Source organism: Vidua macroura, chromosome Z, assembly GCF_024509145.1.
Source record: "Vidua macroura isolate BioBank_ID:100142 chromosome Z, ASM2450914v1, whole genome shotgun sequence".
In the NCBI taxonomy this organism is placed as follows: Eukaryota; Metazoa; Chordata; class Aves; order Passeriformes; family Viduidae; genus Vidua; species Vidua macroura.
The window spans coordinates 30,093,157-30,117,082 of NC_071611.1; positions in this window are offsets into that span (position 1 = coordinate 30,093,157).

The window sequence follows — 23,926 nt, forward strand, 5'->3', positions numbered from 1 at the left end:
AGACGGGAGACAAACGGCAACGAAAAGCGCTCCGCCAGCGCGCCCCTGCCCTCGGGAGGCACACAGCGGCAGCCCGGCCCGCCCAGGCGGCCGCTGCGGCCGGCGGGGGACACTCGGCGGCGGCGGGGCCGGCCCTCCTGTCGCGGATACGATAGCAATGCCCGCGCTAGCCTGCGCCGCGCCGAGCCCTGAGGCTGGCACGTCCTCTCGTCTCCTGACTGGCAGAGATGGAGCGGGGTGGGGTCAGCGCCGGCGGAAAGCTGTGACCAGGGAGAAGAGAGGCGAAGGGAATTAAGGTTGAGGGAATGAACGCTAACTTTTCAATGGGCTCTGGGAAAGAAACTGCGTTCTTCCAGGTCCGAGGAATCAACCCAAACTCAGAGATCGTACTCTCACAGAGCGAGGCCAGGGACATGGCAGGGAGCGGTGAGCGCCCGTCGGCCGTCACCTACTAGGCTGGGTGTCCTCAGCAGCCCCCTTCTGTCCTAATGTACACCAAGAGAAAGGAGGAAGCGTTAAATGAAATGGGGCGAGGGAATGAAGAACACTTCTGAATCGGTGTAGGAAGTTGCTGCACATCAGGCGGGGCTCCACGGAAGGAAGGGCGGCACGGCGGCCCCAGGCCGGTGAGCGCGTGTGCCGCGGCAGCCAAGAGAAACAAGCTGGCGATTTCCATCCATGACGCGTCTTTTGCACCTCAGTGGGGTCTCCCCGTGACACTGTGGCTTGACCGGGAACTGATACATGCTCTTAGCTGACAATCTGCTGATGATGCTAATGACAGTCTTCAGACACGAGAATGGAACAATCTTAAAGAAATGTGAGAGTAAGGAGGGCTGGAAGATTGCTGAGGAAAATTAAGTTAGAGTCTGTTCACTTCTTTGCCTTTGGAGGTGATTTGGAAAACTGAGGCCTCCATTTCAGGCTTTCTTCTATATTTATGATATATAATTTCCATGATCTTTCTTGTATTTCAATATACAATCCCTGCAGGTCAAGACAAGATTATATTATCAGGTAGCTCTTTTGGATAATGTAGGACACAGTAAGATCTGGGCTGTCATGGAGACCCAAGTGCACTGCAAAGATTACGAATTGCACAAAGATTACAACGTGAGATGTTGTGGTAATTGCTACTTTTTCTTTCTTAGTGTAGACACAGTAAAGCACATCACAAGTAGGATGCTTGTAGCATACTTTATAGTATGCTTAAATTTAGACTAAAATTACTATTAGAAAAATCAATATTTATCAGTCAAAGAATTGCAGCTTGTAGGGCAAGCTTTAGCAAACTTAATTGATAAAGCTATAGAGCAACACATGAAATAGATGAACAGAAGAAATAAAATACAGACTAAATTATGATTTAAAGACATTTCAGGCCTCAACTTCTGACATAAAATAATGTTGAAAATATTAGGAGAGAGATACTTTAATTTTTTTCATCTCATTTACATCAGTTTAAGTAGGATGTAGGGTTGGACTACCTGAATTTAATGGCATCGGACAGATAGAGAGAAATAGTAATGAAGGTTGCTCTGGGGTTAAGAGATGAAAAGGACTATATGGCTCATGTCACAGCTGAAATGAACAGGTCTAATGCCTTTATTAATGTTCAGCTCTTTATTAAAAAGATCAGCTGGGCAGGGGGCTCGACACAGAGCTCACCCCTGCAGTTGTAGCTTTCCCAGGTGGCCGAAAGGAAGGAAGCATGCAGAGTCTGTCACTGAAGTGCAGAGCAGCAGCTGTCCCTTATTCTTTCCTTGTGGCACACCGGTGGCCAGAGGGTGAGGAGGCGTGGCATGCAGAGTCTGTTGCTGAAGTCCAGAACAACACCTATCCCTGCTCCTTCCATGGTGGCAGCACCAGGGCTCTCTCTTCGTCCGTCTCCCTGCTTCTCACAGCCTAACATAGCTATTCTTTCTTAGGTGATGGCGATGGGTAAAAGTCAAGCAGGGGATGTGTTTCCCTCTTCCTCAGCTAGGGCATTTGTCTAGACTCCTCTACTGTGTTCAGGTTTTGATTTATAGTCCTTTTTATCTCCTAAAAATACTCCCATGATCCTAAGGGTTTTTTATTTGCATGTTAGTCCCAGAGTGGCAGCGTAGAGGGGTGGGAGGCCAGTTATCTTCAGGTAGTTTAGAGAAAACGAACAGAGCAATTAGCTAATTAGCATTTCAATATCGGTACTTAGCTAGAGTTAGTAGTTTTTTTAGTGTTGCCATGGGAACTAAGAAGGCCCTGCCCGCGTCTCTGGGGAACACGTGGAAACTGTTCATTATAACACCAACAGCAAATGGAAGGGGGAAAAATGAAACTTTGCTGCTGGCTACAAGATTATATTCAGAGCCATTCATGTGTACTGTGTGGTTAACTGTATTATGTTATAGATAGTGTTTGTCTATCACAGAGCAGCTGGACTGTGGAAGACTAAAGAGGATGAATTGTGCTGTGGCTTTAGGACTCATGACAGGCTGATGCAGTAGTTAATTCCAAGGCAGGCTATATATGGAATGCCTTTTGCTGGGATAACCCCGTAAGTCTGTGGTGGGAGTTCAAGGATCAGTGCCAAACTAACACAGTAAATCGGAAACCAGAGAGTGTCTTTGCTGTTCTGAGGTATTGATTGTGTCTCGGGAAGACTGCATTGAAGGTCTGTGCAGGGGGCATTGTGCACTCAAGCACCCTGCAGGGCTATAGTGGCACATTCTGTTTTCATGTCCATGACAAAGCAGAGTGTATCCCGCTCACAGGTACTTTATGAGAACCTCTAACAAGTGGTCATGTATTCCAATGATGACACCAAGAACATGTAATTTCCATTCCAATTGTGTTGCTATAACTGCCTAGGGGGAGGAATGACCTAATTGCCATTCATATAGAGTTTCTTTACCAAAATACTTTTTCATTACAAGAAGTTAAATTTTCTGCAGCTATTTGGTAATGCACTAATGACTACCCAAGGCATTAACCCAGTCTATTATCCCTAGTTCTTCAACCCATTAGGCTGCTCCATTATGTGGGGTCATCTCCAAGACCTCCATATCTATTATTTGGTCATATGTTCTGGAGGAAAATATCTTGGAAAACAGCCAGAGAGGGAGCATTAGGAGAAAAGAATGAAAAAAATAGAAATTGTTGGGTAGAACTTTTGGGACTTGATACTGAGCATAGAAGGAAAATAATCTTTGCCATTACCTGCTGGGTTTTTTTTTTTTGGTTGCTTTTGTTCGGGTTTTTTGTTCATTTATTTGTTGTTTGTTGTTTGTTTGGTTTGTTTGTTTGTTTATTTTCCCCCTTAAATTTTTTTTTTTATAAGCAGCTTGCATATTTGAACAGCATTGTATCAGGAGAAGCCCAATGAGCAACATTGGCCTCTTTCACCCTTCACTACTGGATTAACTGTTGGATAAACTTTGTTAACACTAGGTACTACAATATCCATCAAGCATAAAATTTTTACTGTATGGAGAATTTATTTTTGTGTATTATAATCCTATTGAGAATACAGCCTGACTTTCTATTGAGAACACTGTGGAAAAGCTTTTCCTATTATAAGGTAAATTGTAAGAAAATGACATTTTGTACCCTTTTGCTTGAAGATAATGTTTTATATTTGATTTGTAAATCTTGTCATACTCCTATAAGAAATGTAAAGTCTATACAGAATATCCATCAATTAACAGAACATTTGCTTTGCTTTGCTTTTTACTTCTTTTTGAAAAATAATCAAATCCATCTAAAATTGTGATGATAGACTGGATTATAGCTAGGGAAAAAGTTTTTTAAGTCACAGGACTAAATCTAATAAAGTAATTCTTTATATAGTTTTTAAAATTTGTGGTTGCTTATTCCCTGGAATGGAATCCAGAGCTATGTTAAATGTAGGGATCCTTTCTATGCTTCACAATCCTGGTCATCAAAGAATCCTGCTATCTTGAGAGAGGACAAAAGAAAACATAAAAAAACATATGCTGCAAATATAGTAAGTCACTGAACTTTATTGCTTATCAGCTGTTGAAAGCTAGCTCCTAGAAGGGAAACTACTTATACAGAAAAGAAGTTTATCCCACATTTCCCTTAACCTGGGAGAACATACTAGTTATCAAGCTGAAAATAAAAGCACTGGGTTTTTTTCTCCATGGTGGCATGGTTTCAAAGAATTTATGTTCTGTGGGAATATACAGGATGGAGAAAAACATGTCTGTACCCAAAGAATAGTGGAGCTTACATCAGAAGGGAAAGTCAGGGGTCTTCAAGGAAGAGCTTAAGTGTTTTTCGCCTAATAGACATAAAATTGCACTAACAACCCTTTGAAGGGGATTTTGTACTATGTGATATTTATTTTGTGTAAGTAATACCATTAAGGCAATCGTTGTAAATTTTCACTGGGGCTTTTGATTAAGTTGGTTCAGTTTAGTTTTTAGTAAAGAAAAACAAAAGTGTGTTTTCAGCTTAAGTGCTTGACTTGTAAAGTGAGCTTAGATAAGCTAAGGAAATTCAGCCAATCTGAACTGCTCAGGAATTTGGGGAAGATACCTGAAATTGAAGTTAAATTTCTTTAAAAACCCATGAATTTATATCGCAGCAAGGATAATACTTTCAGAAGTAATGTTAGAATGAAATGGATAATTACTTGAAGCAGTATTTTCAACAGACCTTCAACAAATAGAAAAGAACAGAAAAAATCAAAAAATACTGATCAGCAGATGACACCTTTTTTGAGAATGTGGAATAGCAATTAAAACTGCTTAAACTGAAGCTAGATTATCACTTGCAAAGAATATAACTTTATAACCTTAGCTGTCACAGAATTGGAAAATGAATGAGATTCAGGTGAATAATATACAAGTTTATGCACTTTGAGATTGCTGGCAAGAATTTCTCCTATCAGGTGGTGACTCATCAATTGGAAGCAATAAAGAGGTTAAGTAATGGAGTATATTAATTGATCACAGGATGTCTGTGCATTGACTGTGTGATGTAGCTCTGAAAAGACTAATTCTGCCCTGAACAGGGGGTGTATTTCCAGTACATGCAGGTGAATATCACTGCTGTGGTAGATTTTAATTTGAAATAATATGGATAGTGATAATAATATTTTTTTAAAAAGTTAATTTGGGCTAGAACAGACACAAAGATAATAAGGTCATAAAAAATGCTTAGAGCCTGCTTTATGGGAAAACAGAATGGCTTTGCTTACTCAGTTCAGCAAAACAAATGCTGTGAAAAGCTTTTCTTGATAGGTCATCACTGAAGAAATAAATTATTATTGCAGCCATATATAACTTAGGAAATACATACCAAAAAAAAAAAAAAAAAAAAAAAACAAAAACAAAAACAAAAAAAAAAAAAAAAAACGCCCAAAATTAACTCACCAATAAGAAATTTAGTTGTTGAAAAGTTGTAGTTGTACTACCAGGGAAATAATTGGAAAATGGTCCTAAGAAAAATATGGGAGAAAAAAAACACCAACTAAGTTTTCTGAAGTTGGTGGTGGCACTTTTATTTTTTATTTTATGCTTTTTGTGAAAAGAAGATTACCCTTGGTAATTTGCTACCTCATGACTCGGTCTCTGTGTTCTTAGTCCTGATTTCCTTTCCAATTAGAGCCACTGCCTTGTCAGTGCTTAATATGTATATAAAGATAGTATTTCCTAAGCAGTGTAAAAATATCTTTTATATCCTTCAGAGGGAATATAAAGGAATTCAGTTTTTTTTTTCAATGCTGCTGTCATTCAAATGTTCTGAACAGCTCTGCACAGTAATTTCTATTTGGTGAAGGTTAATCTTTCATAGATTAATTTTAAAATTACATTAAAAAAAATTTTATTGCAGCATTATATGAAGCAGTTTGGAATGCATTTCTTTTCTAGAATTATCAGTTTAACTTTTCAACAGCAATGGGTAGAAAGAGTGAAAATTTCCTTCAGTTATTAGTCCTACTACCTGCATGTACCAGGCTTGTTCTTAGGCTGAGATATAAAGAAATTAACTATAGAATGGTTTGAATTGAGAAAGACCTAAGAGATCATCTGGTTCCAAACCCTCCTGCCATGGGCAGAGAAATCTCCTATGAGACCAAGTATGTCAAATCGCCATCCATCCTGGCCTCAAACACTCCCAGGGGTGGGGCATCCACAAAGTCTCTGGGCAACCTGTCCCAGTGTCTCACAACACTCACTGTGAATAATATCTTCCTAATATCTAATCTAAACCTGCCATTTTTTTTAGTTTAAAACTGTTGCCATTGTCAGATTGCTACTTGTTCTTGTAAAAAGTCCCTCTCCAGCTCTCTTGTAGGCTGCCCACTTTAGGCACTGTAAGATGCTATAAAGTCTCTCCGGAGCCTTCTCTTCTTCAGGCTGAACAGCCCCAACTCTGTCAGCCTTTCTTTTAGCTGACTTCAGAAGTCTGATCATCTTGTGTCTGAACTCAATCCAACAGAACATCTTTCCTGTGCTGTGACCCCAGAGCTGATGCAGCACTGCAGGTGGGGTCTCAGCAGTGCAGAGCAGAGGGGCAGAATCCCCTCCCTGGCCTTGCTGCCCACACTGCTCTGGATGCAGCCCAGGACATGTTTGGCTCTCTGGGCTGTGAGTGCACATGGCTGGGTTTTTTCCAGCTTCTTGCCTGGTTACTATCCTATTAAACTGAAAATTGTTTTGAGTTTAGCTTTTAAGCTGTGTTTGTCTTTTATGTATGCCTAATGTATTTAATCTTATTCCTTACAAATATTAGAGAGTAAGTAGAGAGAATTATTAATTTGGCTGACTGCTGAAGAAAAAATGTAACCTGTTTTTGATTTTAGAAGACACTCCAGCTTAAAGAATCACATTATCCTTGAGAAAAGATCAAAATATTAATTTAATATGATCTGTTTGAGTGGATATATACTGTGAACAAAGTATTTTTGTAGAAATAATGATTTCCACATATTTTTATGTTGTATTAAATAATTTTTAAATTTCCTTTTTAATGACATTCTGAACTCTATTCTGTGAAAATGCTGGAACTTAGCAGATAAAAATCTTGGTACATAATAAATCAATGGGCAATCAATTAATCTCTAAATTACTCTGAAATTAGCTTGATAATGTATGTATTCCAGTTCCATTTATGTAATTATGAAAAACTTACTTGTCTTACACTCAGAAGACAATATCTTCATTCAGATACCAATTTCAGTTGAGGACATGGAGAATTTTGAGATAATTTCTAGCTTTACTTTTTTGAAAATTGTTTCAGTTTATGAGTTGAGAATTGTGGTCTAACAAATTCTATATTGCACTTGCTATTTGCAGTTTGATGGCATAAAAAAACCAAAATGGAGATCTTTGAAGCTTTCTAACATGAGACTATGTTCAAATACTCTTTTGATGTAGTTGAAAGAACCTCCTACACTCATCCCTGATTATGCATATTGTTTTCCTTATTACTGAGAAATGATGCCTAGGAATTCTCCTGACAGATCTCATAGAGATCCACAATTCTTATAATAGAGTAATCTAAAATATGTAATATAATATGATGCTACAGTAAATAGTGTTTTCACTTCAGTTATTTATCTCTTACCAGATTCTACATAAATTGTTTCCTCCATGCTTTTGCCATGGAAGTCCTTCTCCAATACTTGAATATAAGTTCTGGTTTTATCCCAACAAATGGGTCTGTTAAAGTAACCATTTCAATTGCCAAAACTAAGTACTGATGGGCTGAAAGGAAGCTCTCTGCTTTACCTATACATCTTGCAGAGTCAGTGCAGAGTGAGATTCCTTAAAATGTTCTCTATTCCAACACTGAGCAGGATGCTTAGAAAGCTCTCAGTAAGAGCAACCAACCATGTAGCCATGACTGAACTCCAGGCAGAAGCAGTACTGGCACAAACTAACACTGCACTTGATTTTATTCCCTTTGACATGGTTTAGTCACACTCTCACTTCAGGTTTAAGCTATAGGACAAATGCTTAAGGAAAAGACTATGTCCACAGTCTCTGAGCAAGATATTAGGCTTAAGTACTTAAAAAGTCTTGTAGTTTATATTATGGGAATTATAAACTGCAGACAATTTAGGAGTGGCTTGGCCATGGAAAGCTGATATTCTGAGTCTCTTCTTCAATTTTAATACAAGCCTTGATTGAGATACCCACACATATGTCTTCAATGTTCTCTCTAAAGTTCTCTCTAAGTTCTCTAAGTTCTCTCTAAAGTTCTCTCTTATTTATGATGTTGACAGATATGACATGGTCCTCTAAAGCAGCACTTAGAAGCCAGGTCTTGTTCCTGAGGGCATCTCAGATGACTCTAAGAGTTTATTTACTGGTAGCTGAATGTTCCATTGAAGTGTATCTGAGATGTCTAAAAAGTAACTGTTCTTATTTGCCTAAGTATTTCAGTTTTAAGGATGATGACTGGGAAAACAAAATCAGAGAATGCCATTTTTGGGCATCAGTTTCCAGTAGTGAACACCTCTGCACATCTCTGAAAGTGAGATATATGTTTCTGCTGAATCCAGGGCATTTTCCATGTAACCTATGTCTTTGTTTTTGAGCTTCCTAACAGGACTTATTAGGTGCTATAGACAAAGCTTGGACTTGTTTGTGTGGGGAGTGCTTGGGAAGTGCTTGGGCCATGGGGAACTAGATAAGTATCCTTCCTGAGGGACTTGGGCTTTTCTTCCTCCTCTCTGTGAAGCAGTGAATTAAGATGGTGCTCTCTGTTCTGCAGTTGTGACTGCTGTTGTGGTGCTGGCCAAGGGGAGCAGCTCCTTGTCCTCATGTTTCTCTGGCCTGTTGCAAGATGCAAACATGGTTGTGGATACCAAGTGGAGCTGCCCATCTGTTCAATAGAATCTTGCTCAATAGAATCTTGCTTATGTTATTCCCTGCTTTACCAGTTCTGCCTGGAATGCATTGTGTGGTGGACAATGAGGAAAACAAGAGTTTCCCCCTTTTCAGGCAGGCTGTAAACATCAGCATTTATTCAATGGAGTCAATTTTTGGAGATGGCTCAACAGCACCCTCAGATCCATCAGTTGTCAGCTGCCAGGGCTCACCCCCAGATTGGGGTGACCCCGAAAGATGGAAAAGTCTCTCCTCCAACCTGTGCCTTCAAAGAAAGACTCAGTAGTCTTCAGTCATCCGGTCTCAACGTAGTTTATTGTATGTTATCTAAAAGATTTTCTTCCTGAACTGCTGCCTTCCATTCAGCAGGTCAGACAAAGGCACACACACACTCTGACACACTGACTTCCCATGGGGCTGGTGCCATCTTTTATATCATACATTACATGTTAAATGTTTATGGTTTTCCCCCAATGCCTATTACCTATTATGAATGGTGATTTTCTACTCTAAACCAATCTGTGAGTGCCAACATCACCATGAACATGGAGGATAGGAAGGAGAAAGAAGGAGGACAGGACACACCCAAATCCCTCCATCTTAGAACTTCTGACCCCCATGTACAAAACTCAGACCCCTCTGTACAAGGCCTGAAACACCCCTGTACAGCACTCAAAAATCCTTCCTTTCACTTTGTGACTACTTCTACTATAATATCTAAACTTTTGTGATTTCTTGTTCTTCCTGCAAGGTTGGTAGATTGTTCCATGGATCAGATTCAAAGCCACAGGGGTTTCCAGCTGTTTGCCAGGGTCTCAAATGCTTCTCACCTGGGCCCGGAACATCCAAGAGTGTCCAAGGGACATTCTGGGTTCCGACAGTCAGCCACCAGGATCACCAGGTGAGCCCAGGACCTGCATGGGTGTCTTTCAGCCTGATGTCTCAGCAGGCATTTTCTAGAACTGCTCAGAGATCCTTGCAGCCCTGCTGCTCTGGCTAAAACAGTTGCTGTATGGGGCCACTAGTGGATGTGGCTTTGGCCATGTAAATGGCAAAAGAGTAAATCTGTGGTGCTGGGTGAGGAGACCTTGGTTTGGGAGTTGCAGCCTTCTACAAAACCAGACAGTCATTTTTGCGTGTCAGTTCATCAACATTGTTGGCAACACAAGAGGAGTGAAACCAGGGGCAGGTCAATGCTGGGAAATGTGCTGGCCCCTAAAAGTACCTGAAGGCACTTGTAAAAGAAGAATATAAAACTATGAAAACTGCAGGAAAAGCCTTAGTCTCCCATCAAAATAGTGCAGTTGCTATTGCTATGCCCTCTTGCGAAGTCTTTTCCTCTTTTTCTGGGTGCTGTGCACATTTCCCCTCATGTGTCTGCAGCAGCCTGAGATTGATGGGGCCTGTCTGGTGGGATGGGGTACAGCCATGTACTCTTTTGCCAGGATAGGGAGGCCTTCAGGTCCAGCCTATACCTCATTGCTCATGAGCCCAGACCTTGCCTCCTCTGTGCCTCACTCTGTGCTGACATCTTGAAGCTCTTCTCCAGCCTTTGCTGCTCACTACAATCTTGATATGGTTGAACTCAATACTTCCTTCTGTACAGAAGCACAATTTTGTGCTGGTCTTTGTGCAGAGCTGTCACTGTACTCTGATGAAGTGAGCAGGACTACAGTAGAAGCACCATGGCTGTCTGGTCACCAGGGAAAGTGTTATGGCAGCTCAGCCTGGTGGCAGCCCATCTCCAGGCTGGCCAGACCATATCCTGGCAGAGCATGCCTGAGCAGTTAGTCTGTGAGGTCTTGAGCAGACTTCAAAGCTTGTATCTTGCTACTGGCAATGGCCATGGCCTGATCCATGGGGCTCAAGGGTGGCGGTGTAGGATCTCCCTTTCCATCCCAGGCATGTGGAAGGCAGGCAGGGTGGGGCTCAGATCCTGGGAAGAGCAGAGGCACAATCCCATTTGCTTTCATCTCCTGGGCAGAGGATGGGAATGACTTTAACCAAGTCCCCAGGGATGCTCTGGATTTAGCAAAGATCCTCTTCACTGTAAAAATCTTCCCAGCATAATCTGGTGTGTTGCAAGCAGTTTGGGGAAATTTGTATGGACCTCTGCTGTAGAAACATTTTGTGGTGTGTGAAAAAAGAGCTTTTCTAGCCAGGAGCCTGGCAAGAGCTTCTGAACATATGGGAACTCACAGCATCTGCAATCAGTCTGTACTGTCTTCTCATCTCCCCAGCCCTTGCAGTGTTTGTATGGCCTTTTATGTTTCCATCTTGTTTTTCAAAACGAGTGCTTGCATCCAGAAATGCCATGCCTGGGAGCTTGCTCTGACCTGACGATGGAAAAACTGCACAATTCACAAAAGCCTGGGTACTTGCTCTGTACCATCCTGGGGTCTGTCCCCAAAAGCCAATGTCTTCCCTGTCTGCCTTCTCATCAGGAGCGAGAACACAGGGATGCTGTTCTTCTCAATGGAGGTAATGACTGTTGCATCATTTTTGAAAGAAGGTGTCAAAAATCCACCTTTAGATCAGTAAGGTAGGAAGACTTGCTGTTTTGAAATGTGGGTTGTATGTGGCCAGGTATGTCCATTAGGACCAATAGGAACTCTTTCCCAGGTTTCTTATACACAGAGAAAGCTCCAGCAACTGCAGAGATCATACAGGACTTCTAATGCAGTTTGGTATCACAGGTAATTTCCCTATTTTGTACATAGTAAAAACATGCCCATTAATTTTATCATGAAACTTACTAAGCTGTGACTATGAACTTTGCTTAGAGTCAAAATTTTTAACAAGGCACAGAAAAAATATCTGCTGTTAATAGGAGGGAAAAATCTGCAGATAAAAACCATTCCAGGGAAGATAATGAAAATGTTCTTCTGTAAGACAACAGTTGTCTGCAGTTAAGTTTTATTTCCATCTGCTTTCACTCCCTTGATTTAAAATAGACTAAGGAACCTGAAATTAAGCAGCCTCATCAGTCCAGTAGAGTTGGCTGTATGCATCATATATTTCATACTGTGATAAATGACCATTCCTGTCATGTCTCAGGACACAGATTCTGTTGAATGAGCCCAAAATACATAGTAGTTAGTCACAACATTTTATACACAAGACTTTCCAAATATGAGAAAAATATGATGATTTATAGTGAGCTGATAGGTGATGAGTATTTGACACGTTTCAGAAGAATCTTAAAAATATATGGGACAGAAAAGCTATAGCAGACTGAACTTCAGGAAACCTTTTCCCATCTTTCCTCATATGTTTGAAACTTGGCCTAATTATCATGGTTACCATAAAATAAATAGGTTAAAAAATGGAAAGGATGAAAAAATAGAAAAGAAGGAAAAGGCAAAGGAAAATTAGAAGAAGGAAGTGCAGGAAATACGAAAAAATAAAACCATCCCTAAAATGTGTTTATGTGGTAGCATATTCTCACATCCTGGCATATAAAATACTTTTGTATGTGTTTTGTAGATGAAAAAAAAAATTGTTGAACTTGAAATATGGTAACTGCTCCAAAGAAATTAACTTTGGTACAAGGCATACATCGAGACACTCTAGCATCCCTAAATAATTACTGTATTTCTCAAGTTTTAATAACAGAGACATGCTCCTTTTTGAAAGAAAAGAATGTTGAATTTCAAATCTATATTTTTCTACTGGGAAAAAAAATTAAACTCAGAGCCTTTTTTATGATAAATCGGTATATTTAAAAGAGATTCTTTTTAGAATAATCATCCAAACACCTTACTGATTTCTACCATGGGAAAAAAAAATCCATCAGTAAAATATGTGTTAACACATCCAGTAACAGTAGACAAGGAGAAGATTAACCGCCTTTTTGCCTTAGCCTTCTCTGACACTCTCTTTTCACTCCTCTCAAGTGGATGGAACTCAAGGCAGACTCTGCAGGAGCAAAGTCACACCTGCTTTAAGGGAAGGTCAAGTTAGTGACCACTTGAGGAAATTGAACATACTTGAGTCTATAGGACCTGATGAGGTACATCCCAGAGTCTTGAAGGAATTGGCCAAGGTAGTTGGGAATCAGATATGGGCAGTATATCTGATACTGCTCTGGATGCTTCTGAATGATCCTGAGACATAGCCACTTCCTGAAGCAACCCATCTGTGCTGAGGCCTTCAAATATCACATCACTGACCAAAAGAGCTAAAGATGCTATTTCTGCATCAGATAGATATTATTGTCTGACTCATGTCCATAACCATGTTCATACATCTTCTAAGCTGGGAAATCAGATGTATGCTTTGGCATATTTTTAACATTACCATTTTGAAATACAGATGTCAGGATAATTGAATTTTCAGCTATTCATATTCTTCCCAGAAGAATTGTCAATGACTGACAGCAGTACAGCCTTGATGTAAGCTGATGGTCTTGCACAGTTAGGATCTTGCACTGCACAGGACATATGCATTTCTCACCTTGCCTTGCAAAAAGCACATGCTTGAGGTAGCCACAGAATCACAGAATGTCTTGGGCTGGAAGGGTCCACAACAAGGATCATCTAGTTCCATCCCCCCTACCATGTGGTTTGAGACAGCCAGCATGGCTTCATCAAGGGCAAGTCCTGCCTGATCAACCCACTGGCTTTCTGTGATGGAGTGACTATCAGTAGACAAAGAGAAGAGCTTCAGATTTATACCTCCCATGAGACCAGGTTGATCAGAGACTCATCCAACCCTGCCCTGAACACTTCAGGGATGGGACATGCACAACTTATCTGAGTGACTGGTTCCAGTGTCTCATCACCCTCACAGAACATAATTTCTTCCTAATACCCTAAATTCGTAAGCCTATTCTCTTTTCACTTTAAAGCTATTACCGCTTTACCTAGCACTACTTGCTCATGTAAAAAGTCCCTCTCCAGATTTCTTGTAGGCTTCTCTAGGTTCTGGAAGTCTGTTGTTCAGTGTTGATATGTGTATCTGTTTTAAAACATTTGTGCCATTTGCACATACATATCTTATTTTGGCAAGGTGCTAATATTATTTTGTTCTGGTTTTTACCTACCGTTTTCTTATTTGCCTTAAATTTTTATTTTTTCTTTTAATTTGTCAGTGCTTTTTTTTTTTTTTTTTTTTTTAATTTACAAAAATAATTTTTTTCAAAATTTATTTACAAAGTATCTTCTCTTTCCATTAGACTTCTCTCTCTCTCTTAATTTCTGAGCCGAGCAGAAACATGTAGACTGTATCTTTTGCTGATTACAGGAATACATATGAGATGACTACTGTCTGTGGTTTCAGCGGGCCACCAACACATCGGGAAATGTAAATCCTCAATTGACATCCATTTGATAAACTCTGGATTGAGATTGCAGTAAGAGCAAGAATCTCGAATATCCAGCAGAGGGAGTGATTTCCTCAGCCAATATCCCTCTGCCCGCATGCCTTTAACTCCAGCCTCAGGGAGGGAGCATCACCGTGTCGACAGAGGCATGACAGTAAACCTTGTGAGATGTGCGGCAAAAAGAGAGAGCTAAAACACAATATGTAAACTACCTAAACGGAAAGAAAGAACTATCTTGAAATGGCTGTAATTTTTATCTAACTAGTAAAAAAGTTTGAAGAATTTAGAAGGTAAGATTCAAAAATAATGATTAGCTGTCATGGTGGTCGTACCCCAGTGGACAACTAAGTACTACACAGCTGCTTGCTCACTCCTCGATCCCCATTCCCCTGGTGGGGAGGAAAATCAGAATAAAAGAAAAGTAAATTCAAGTTATGACATAAGAACAGCTTAAAAATTGAAACAGAATATTATTACACTATAACTACTACTACAAGTACCGCTACTGCTGCTACTTACTCCTACTTCTCTTACTCCTACTTCTCTTACTCCTACTAATAATTATCATGACAGAAAAGAGAGAGAGGAATAAAAGCCAAGAGAAACAAGTGATGCACAATTCAATTGTTTACCAGCTGCCGACCAATGCCCAGCCCAGCCCCCAGCTGCAGTCAGCCCCTTCTGGCCAGCTCCCTGCAGTTTACATCCTGGACACGATGTTCTGTGGTGTGGAACATCCCTTTGTGCTGTTCAGGTCAGTATCCCGGCCATGCTCCCTCCCAGTGTCTTGTGCACGTGTTCACTGACGGGGAATGGGATGCTGAAGGTCCTTGGCAAAGGGTAAACACTGCTCAGCAGCAGCTAAAACATCAGCATGCTACCAGCATTACTCTCATGCTGGATCCAAAACATGGCACTGAACCAGTGACTAAGAAAATCAATTCTATGCCAGCCAAACCCCCAGCTAACTAGAAGTGTGAAGTATTGTGCAAGAAATATTTTTAACAGTGGTGGTGATATTTGTCTTCACAATTGCCACAAATCAAATATTGATGAAGTGATTTTAAATCTGTAAATTTATTTAGTTACTGGAACATGTAATTTATCATACCAGTTCATTAAAGGGTAGACTAAAATGCTACCTCTTTTTGTTGAAATACTTATTGGTTAACAAAAATTTTACCACTAACTATGATAATGATGTAAATAAATGATAAAAAAACAAACAACATATAAAAACTGACATATGTAAAGAGAAATTAATTCACTGGTAGTGCCTGGTATTTGTTCAATATGTACTGGCCCAGTAGCAAGGCAAGAATCTCTGAGTGTTTTGCCTAATGCTTGTTACTAATGACTCCAAAGGTTTTCCCAAGGTAACTTCCTGGGAATGAATAGAAAAGTCAAGTCAATTTATCCATGAGTTGTCAACATTTTGAAAGCAGTCATTGATCTCTATGTGTAATTAGCATTAAAAAGGTGTTGACTGTACTGAAGTATTTAGCTATTGCTTTCTCTCAGTTTTGACTGGAAGCAGACAAGGGTGAATAGACGTGAGGCACAGACAAAGTGGACTAACCTGAAAAGCAACCCAGAAATTAAATTGACCCAAATCAGGTTTTTATTATGTTTGATATCCTTCCTTCCTTCCATAATTTACTGAAATTAATTTTCAGTTCTGTAAAAAATAAGGCTGCTGGGCAACAATCCCTTAATAGCTCTAGATTGGAAACAAAACTTGGATTATGAGCTAAAAAATAATTATTTAAACTGTGTTTGCAGAGGTAAGTTTCAAGATTCAAAAAAAGTCAATGTTAGAAAAAATACAAACTTGTTAATGATTTAAATAACATTTTAATGTATGGATTGCCAATGTTCTAGGATCAAAACACAAGATAAAAGTAAATTATAGAAAGTGTGTCATTTTCAAAAAGCATAGGGTAGCAAAGTTTGTTAACAATAGGGAATGCTAAGTCACAACCTAAAACACACCTAGTGGAGTTCTGGGTAAGTAATCCAATCTATAATATGTATAGATTGATTGAAACTTGGGCAAAGTAAGGAGGCTTAGTCTTGTTGATCTTTAGGTCATGCCAAACACTGAAGTAATACTTAACCTACACTGTTGTCAATGGGCTGGGTAGTAAAAGGATATTTTATTTGGTTGGAGAAAGGATTACATTGTTTTTATAGCATTATCTCACTTTATGAAAACCATGTTATCGAGTGTGCACAACTGTTACTCATTTAATATTTGGAAATACTTCTAGAATTCAACACAAAGTAGATGGAACCCCCCAAGCAAATTTATCTGGAAATTATCAACATTGTCTACTTACTTGCTATGTTTTTGTTCAGCACCTGCCACCATAGAACTCAGCATAGCTTTGGTCATTAAGAGCTACATTAAGGATATCTGGTATTAAAATTCAAAGGAAGAATTCAGAAGCATCTTGCTCACCATAATTATTTGCAAAATATTGTGGTAATTTCACAGTAGCCACAGCTGAGGCAGGGAGGCAGATTGTGCTTCATTCCATATTAAGACAGAATGTTTTCTTAAATAGCTCATCTGAAACTGTGAACCGTCAGTGAGTAATACAGGTATTGTCATCTAATAAAACAGAAACATGGTATCAAGTGATGAACACCTGTGACTTCTTTTCACAGTCTGTTACAGTCTGAAAATAAGGCTTGGAATTAGTGGTTTGATAACATTAGCCAAATTTGTATTCTTCTCAGAAAGCAAAGTGATACTAGGTAATGTTTTCCTTAATTTCTTTTTTTGACTAGAATACCTATAATCTAGATCTAAACAGAAAATCAAAATAAAAAAAAAATAAGGGAAATTGAAGTTGTTAGCAGTGAAAAACAATAAAACTGAAGTACTAAGGGATGGCAAAGACTGTATGCAGTGGACCTCTCAAAAGGATGTGATGATTACTGTGAAGATTTCTGAATTATATCATTGGGTCTGCAATATGTAACATTCACAAGAACAAACTGAAATATTGACAGTGATAACTGGTGGCTGATCCACTAGTTATTTATGACACTACCTGCTGTAATTATTTTTATATAGAATTAAGGAAAGCAATTACTGTGAATTTCTTCTTAATATAAATATGGGGTTTAAAAGACATAGTGTGATATTAATATGTGAAGGAATATATATAAATTTCTGACAGAGTGAGTATTTGGAAGTGTTTTGGCAGCAGGTGCCATTCTTAGGATATTTTTTAGATTTGAGACAGTTCCTTTTATTTTTAGGGGAGAGGGTGAACAGGTTTCTGAGGGAGGGTTTGATAACTTATCTTAGGCTAAATGATATGATCAGAAAAAAAATTAAACAGTATTTCAGAAGGCTGCTCTTCTTTAAAAAGAGATACAAACAGACTGAGGAGAGCATCCCAATACCATGATGTAAATGGCTTAGGTATATGTGAGGACAAGATCAAGACAGAGACTTTATTCAAGACATGTATCTATACTTACTTCATCTTCATCCACAGGGATATTTTGACAAACTGTATGAATTTGCACTGATTTTTTATCCTCAAAAAGCATCTTCTGCAGTGTCACCAGGTTAATTAAGTTCTTGATAATTGTGTCAATGAATTACCTTTTTAAAATGTGACATATATCAATAACATTTTAATCATGTATGTTAACTCCCATTGTTGTCTCACCATCAAGCTGTCTCCAAAATAGCCTCCAAAATACAAAGTGCACTGGCATTATGGCATTGTTTATATTCTAGGGATACTTCTTCCAAGGAAAATAGTGTATGTTGGAGAAGACTGCTAATGCAAATTGACCAAAAAGTATATATTCAACTTTTCTATATTTTCAAGAGGAAATAAAAATGTATGGTTTGTGAAATGATTGTGATGGTTTACCCTTCCCCCCGCCACTCCCCAGCTCTGGAAATTAATAACATATTATTTAGTAAATACTTGGGGCAGGCTTCAAGGGATAGCAGAATCTAATGAAGAAATGGGAAAACCTAGTGTTTATAATTAGGTCTTCCCAAGTGCAACAAGTACCAGTAAAAATTGGTGTTTTCAGAGATGTTAGTTCCCTATTAGACCTTTCTGAAGAGCTTTCCTTGCTCTGTCAAGCATTGTTCTAGGTAGTTACCTAAGGTATATTTAATGGGTTTTGTTAGATTTTCTGTAGTCATCATTTATATTTGGTATAATTAGCTGTCAGCTCAATACCAGTAGTATTTACCTCAAGAAAAACTTGTAGTAGCTTAAAAAGAAGATGGATGTTATTGCTTGCTTATCCCACAGAATCACTATTCAGGTTGGAAAAGACATCCAAGATCATTGAGTCCAACTTTTGACTGACACCACCATCAAATAAACTACAGCACCAAATGCTATGTGGGGACTCCACTGCTTCCCTGGGCAGACAGTATTCCTAAAAAGATACTGACTTTTATGTCAATTTAAAAAATTTAGTGTCCATGGGCACACTGTTAGTAAGAATATCATGTGGTAGCAATACGTTTGCAAAGTACAGTAGTTGTGTAGTTTCTAAAAGGTCTAAGGGAGCAATGTTTAGGAAGTTAGGTCCAATAATGAGAAACACTCAAAGAAATACTCAATGTGTGAATATATGGTAAACAAATATTAGCACACATCAGTTAACCAAAAATCTTGCATGTCAGTGAAAAGAAGTCATATGTGTTAGCAGTCCTTTCCAAAAAGTCAGTTGTGTCCTCTTGTAGATCAGGCACTATCTTTCAGGAAGGCATACTGCTCTGGTCATTCTGGGGTTCTTTCTATAGGCTCTTAAAGGTTATGACCTGCTCTAAACTATAAAGGTATACCAAATTTGGCCTGAAAATCAAGAACTGTCCACTGAAAACAACATTAAGAACCAGCATTTGTCAGGGTAAATTCATTTTCTGTTGAGGTGTGTGACTGTGGCTAGACTGTCAAAGGTTCCTGAGCTAGCTTCTTTAAAGTTGTGATGATTGCTATGCTGAATGGTGATGAGTATTCACAGACATATATACTTGAGGGTTTCCCAAGCACCATTGCAGCAGGCTTTCACTCTGAATTGTGGTTCACATTGTTGTTATTTTCATTAGTTTAAAAGTTACCATTATTTTTAAGTGCATTGATAGGAAATAGTGCCTTCAGTTTATCTAGAGAATTTAGGTGAGGCCCTGTTTTTACCTATTTTTTTTTGTCAGAATTTACCCTGTGGCATGAAAAGTGCTTTCAGATGTTAGACATCAAAAATATAAAAAACTTGAATAATAACTCTTCTTCAGATGCCTCTAAATATCTAGTCTGTATCTTTAAGTACAAACTGCAATGTGTCTTGGTACAGGATGCTCCAAGTGTGTATTTACTAATTCTACTGGCTCGGACTGGTTTCCTGTGTAAAGTGTGTATGGGTCTGGGTACACTGTAACTGGCCTTCCCAGCATGCCTGCCATAACTTTAGAATTCACATCACACCAAACAAACAGATCAAATCAACACATAATTCTCTGATTATTAGCTCTTCAATACTGCCCAGAAGTCACAGATTTTTCTGTGAATAGCAAAAAACCATGATGAGCCATCAACAGAGTGCAATGAACCTCTTTCCTTCCAGACTATTCCTGAGGGAAAAAAACTAAAGATGGATGCCTTTTCTTCATCAAAACTAAACCAAGGGACTACCAGGAAGGGTGATGGTTTTTATGGCTCATCTTAAAGCACTTCATAGCCCAAAACAACCGTGGTTGTAGCACCATGGTTGTAGCACCACAACCATGGTTGTTTTTTAAGGGCTAGATACCGGCCATCCTTTTCCTCATTTTGAAGATATGCAGAAGAACACTGCGCCATAAGTTGTCAGATAGACCTCTTCTTAAAATTCTAAAACTGATCTGGAAATCACAGAGCTCTTCTAGGCTACTTTTATTGTAAGAGTATTTCTGACTTTCAGTGAGATATTCCAATTGTTTATCTTATTCTGAAATCCAATGAAAGGCCCTTACTTCTTCATAGATATAAAGAATATATATGTTTGTCTTCATCTTTGGCTGAATGAGTTTGCCATTTGGGTGCTCCTCCCCCATCTGTAGAAGTCAACTACCTGAATGAAGAACAGCACAGACAAGAACGGGATGAAGGCATTGAGAAAGAGTAGAAGTAATAATACTGCAGCTTGGAATGAAGAGACACAGAGGAGACACTTGTCTTACAGTGCACCTGAGAAGTCTTCTTGAAGTTGCCAGCTGTCTTATGGATTTGAATATGTAGCTAAATGCTGATATTAATGCTAATTAATACTAATTTAACATGAATATACTTAAAAGCTTATGGTTGCCTTTCCCCACTTCTTTGGACACTGCAAATCCCAGGACACAGCATATGAAAGACTAGAAAATGAAAACAATTTGATAATTTCTTAATATAATTTTAACTTTTGGTTGGATATCTTCTTCATGTTAGGGATGAGTGCACTGCTTATTGCTCTTTTGGAACCTGTCTTGGATTCATTACACTGAGATCTAACCCTTCTTGCATTCCAGTAGAGTAGTATCAGTAATCAAAACAGAAGGATGGTAAAATTGAAGAAACACATATGGTAAAAAATCCCCACCCTGTTAGCCTATGATGAACTTTTCTGCTGTCTTGTCATAAAAACAGCTGGGCTGAAATTTGCCTTATATTCTGGGCTTCGTCACCAGAGCTTCCTCAGTGGATGCAAAAAGTTTAACATGTTAATTCTAGACAACAGTCTCTGTTCCCAAAATGAAAGGTGTTGCTCAAAAGTTACTGTAACAGCTAGTGGTTTCTTAAAGCATGGTGAAAGGGAGGGTGGGCAAAAGTATCTAGTAATAAGGCAAATCAGCTGTAAACCCACATTTACAATTTAGAAAATGCAGGAATGAGAATACACTGGTGTCTTGTTTAGATTATACTCCACCTTGCTGTGGCTGTTTTTTGCAACTGGGATCATGGCATAGTAGAGTCCTTTTGTTCTAGGTGTTGTCCAGGAACGTAATGTGGTTGCTTCTACATATAGGTAATATTTACCTCTGTACAAAAAGAGACAATTCAGTGCTTTGTACTTTCCAAACCCTCAGTTAAAATTCCTTATTTTTGAGGTAGTATCATGCAGCAGAGCAAGACCAGAAGGAAGCTATTTTCCACCTCTTCAGAAGTGGTTGCTACTTACTTGCCTTTCACAGAATCCTATTCCATGCCCGTGAGTTTGCTGCCAGAACTACTGAAAACATGGAATAATCTCAGTGCCTGTAGAAGAAATCTGAATCCAAAGCTTAACTCTTCCAGTTCTACCCTCTGTTAACTGTTACAGTTGACCAGGGGACAGGAGTCCCCAGCCTAGGCAAACACACCAGTGTAACAGCTACATTTCCTCTACTTCTGGAGCTGGTAATGGTATTCTTAGTGAGACATAACACCCTCAAGGCTAATGATTTGTCATCCCCTCCCGGAATGTCCTTTCAGATTAATTTTTCTCATCTGAATATAACATAATTAACACTATTGGTATTTCAAATGTCTACATTTGACTCCACATTTAAGACCTCAGACATAAATGAGCCATTTGAAGTCTTTTCTCAGAACTTTTGTTCCCCATCACTGATCTGCATTCTCATTTGGATCACACAGACATTTCAAGCCCAGAATCACAGCTGCATATAGAATCTGAAAGGCGTGATCTGCAAGACTGCTAGGCACACAAAATTTAAGGAAGTCCTGATAGAAATCTTTGAAATTCAGAAAACATTGAGAAGTTTTTCATCTTTGGTAAAAAAACACAAAAGAAAACAAGAAAAAAAGAAGAGAAAAAAGCCCCCAGACAAACAATAGGAAAGAGGAAGCAAGAAAGTTTAGATACTAGGTAGAAATTTAGGATATATTAAAAATGCACAGATAGACCATTGATCTGTTTGGTTGAGCTGGATTTTCATAACATTTGACATCTCTCTTATAGTATTTTCTCAGTGAAAGCATCATAAGTAAGATTATTTTATTTCTTTTTCTGTCTCATTGAAGGTTTCTGCTGGAAAGCTCATTAGTTCTACTTTTTCTGGTTTGAGAGTTCTTAGGCTCATATGAAAATAGGAGATGGCCTAGAAGGGGGATGGGAATAAAAAAAATCATTCTGAATTTATCCTTTTCATCTTTAAGATACTTTTTCCTTCTAAATGCAGCTTTAGCAGTAATACCCCAAATACTTTTAGATAAGCAGCAAGGTCATGGATCATAAAGACATACTTAAGTCAGTTAAAAGTTGAACTTCTTTAATATCAGCCATTTTCTTTTGCTTAGAATATCTTTGGGAATTCAGTATGTTTCAGACTAGGCTTTTTTCCCCTTCTTTCTTCTGTAAATTTTGAGGAAACTCTGGAGAGCTGTTACTGCATCAGAGACTGCCTGGTTCTCCAGCACTCTGCTACACAGTGTGAATAGGAGTGTTGGAAAAAAAACCTTTTGATACTGTTTACCTTGTAGCTACTAGTATTCTTGCGCAGAAATTGTGTGGAATTGCTCATACAAGGGTGCAATTATATCTACAAGTTTCTTGTAGAGAAAAACAATAAACATCTTTCTTTCAGTGTGGTATCTACCTAACACACCTCTTGTCTTCGTGATTGTTATTACAGGAAGTGTAGCCATTATTCTTCATACACAGAGACATTTGCATCACTGTCTAGATTATGTTAACAATTATATTAACTGAATAAACTACCTCAAACAGTTCTAAGGGACATAAGAACATCACTGTCATGAGTTGTCTTTTTGAAACCTTCTAGTAAATTGAACTGTGTGGGGAGTACTCCTGAGAGCTGAAATTCAATTGTACATACTGTGAAATTTTTGCTGTGGTTCTGTTGGGGTTTAACAGCAGTCAGCAATCAAGCACCACACAGCCACCTGCTCACTTCCCCACCAGCAGGATCTGGGGCAGAATCGGAAGGGTAAAAGTTGGAATACTTGTGGGTTGAGGTAAAGACAGCTTAATAGGAAAAGCAAAAGTCATGCACACAAACAAAGCAAAACAAAGGAATGAATTCACTGCTTCCCATGAGCAGGCAAGTGTTCAGCATGTCCAGGAGTGCAGGGCCCTATCATATGTAATAGTGATTTGGGAAGACAAACACCATCTCTCCAAACATATTCCCCCTTTTTCCTTTTTTCTCCCCACTTAATATAGTGAGCATGATGTCACATGGTCTGGAATATCCCTTTGATCATCTGGGGTCACCTGTCCTGGCTGTGTCTCCTTCCAGTGTCCCAGGCACCCTCAACATCCTCAGCACTATGGCAGTACGAAAAGCTTGGTGCTAAATAAGAAAAGGGCTTGGTGCTGAATAAGAACTGTTCATTGATTAAAAAAATCTCTATATTCTTAACCCTTTGCTCAGCACAAATCCAAAACACATTCCTATGCAGCCACTGTGAAGAAAATTAACTCTACCCTAGCCAAAGCCAGCACAAGTCAGTAGTTTATCTTTGTCCCACGTGAGTTTGCACTGCTCCAAATTATTTCCAAGCTCAGTTTGTGATATATTATGGATCATTTCCACTAGTCAGTTTGCATGCCCCAAAGCGGCTTTATTGGCTAAAATTATTTAGGAGTGTGGAAGTAAGCTGTTCTCTCCTAGTGTGTGTCAGCAACCATAACTCAGGAACATTTAACTAAACTTACAGTATAAAAAATGTCTCAAGAGAGACTACATAATTTTTTTTCATTGGCATAAGGAAGGGCTAGTAAC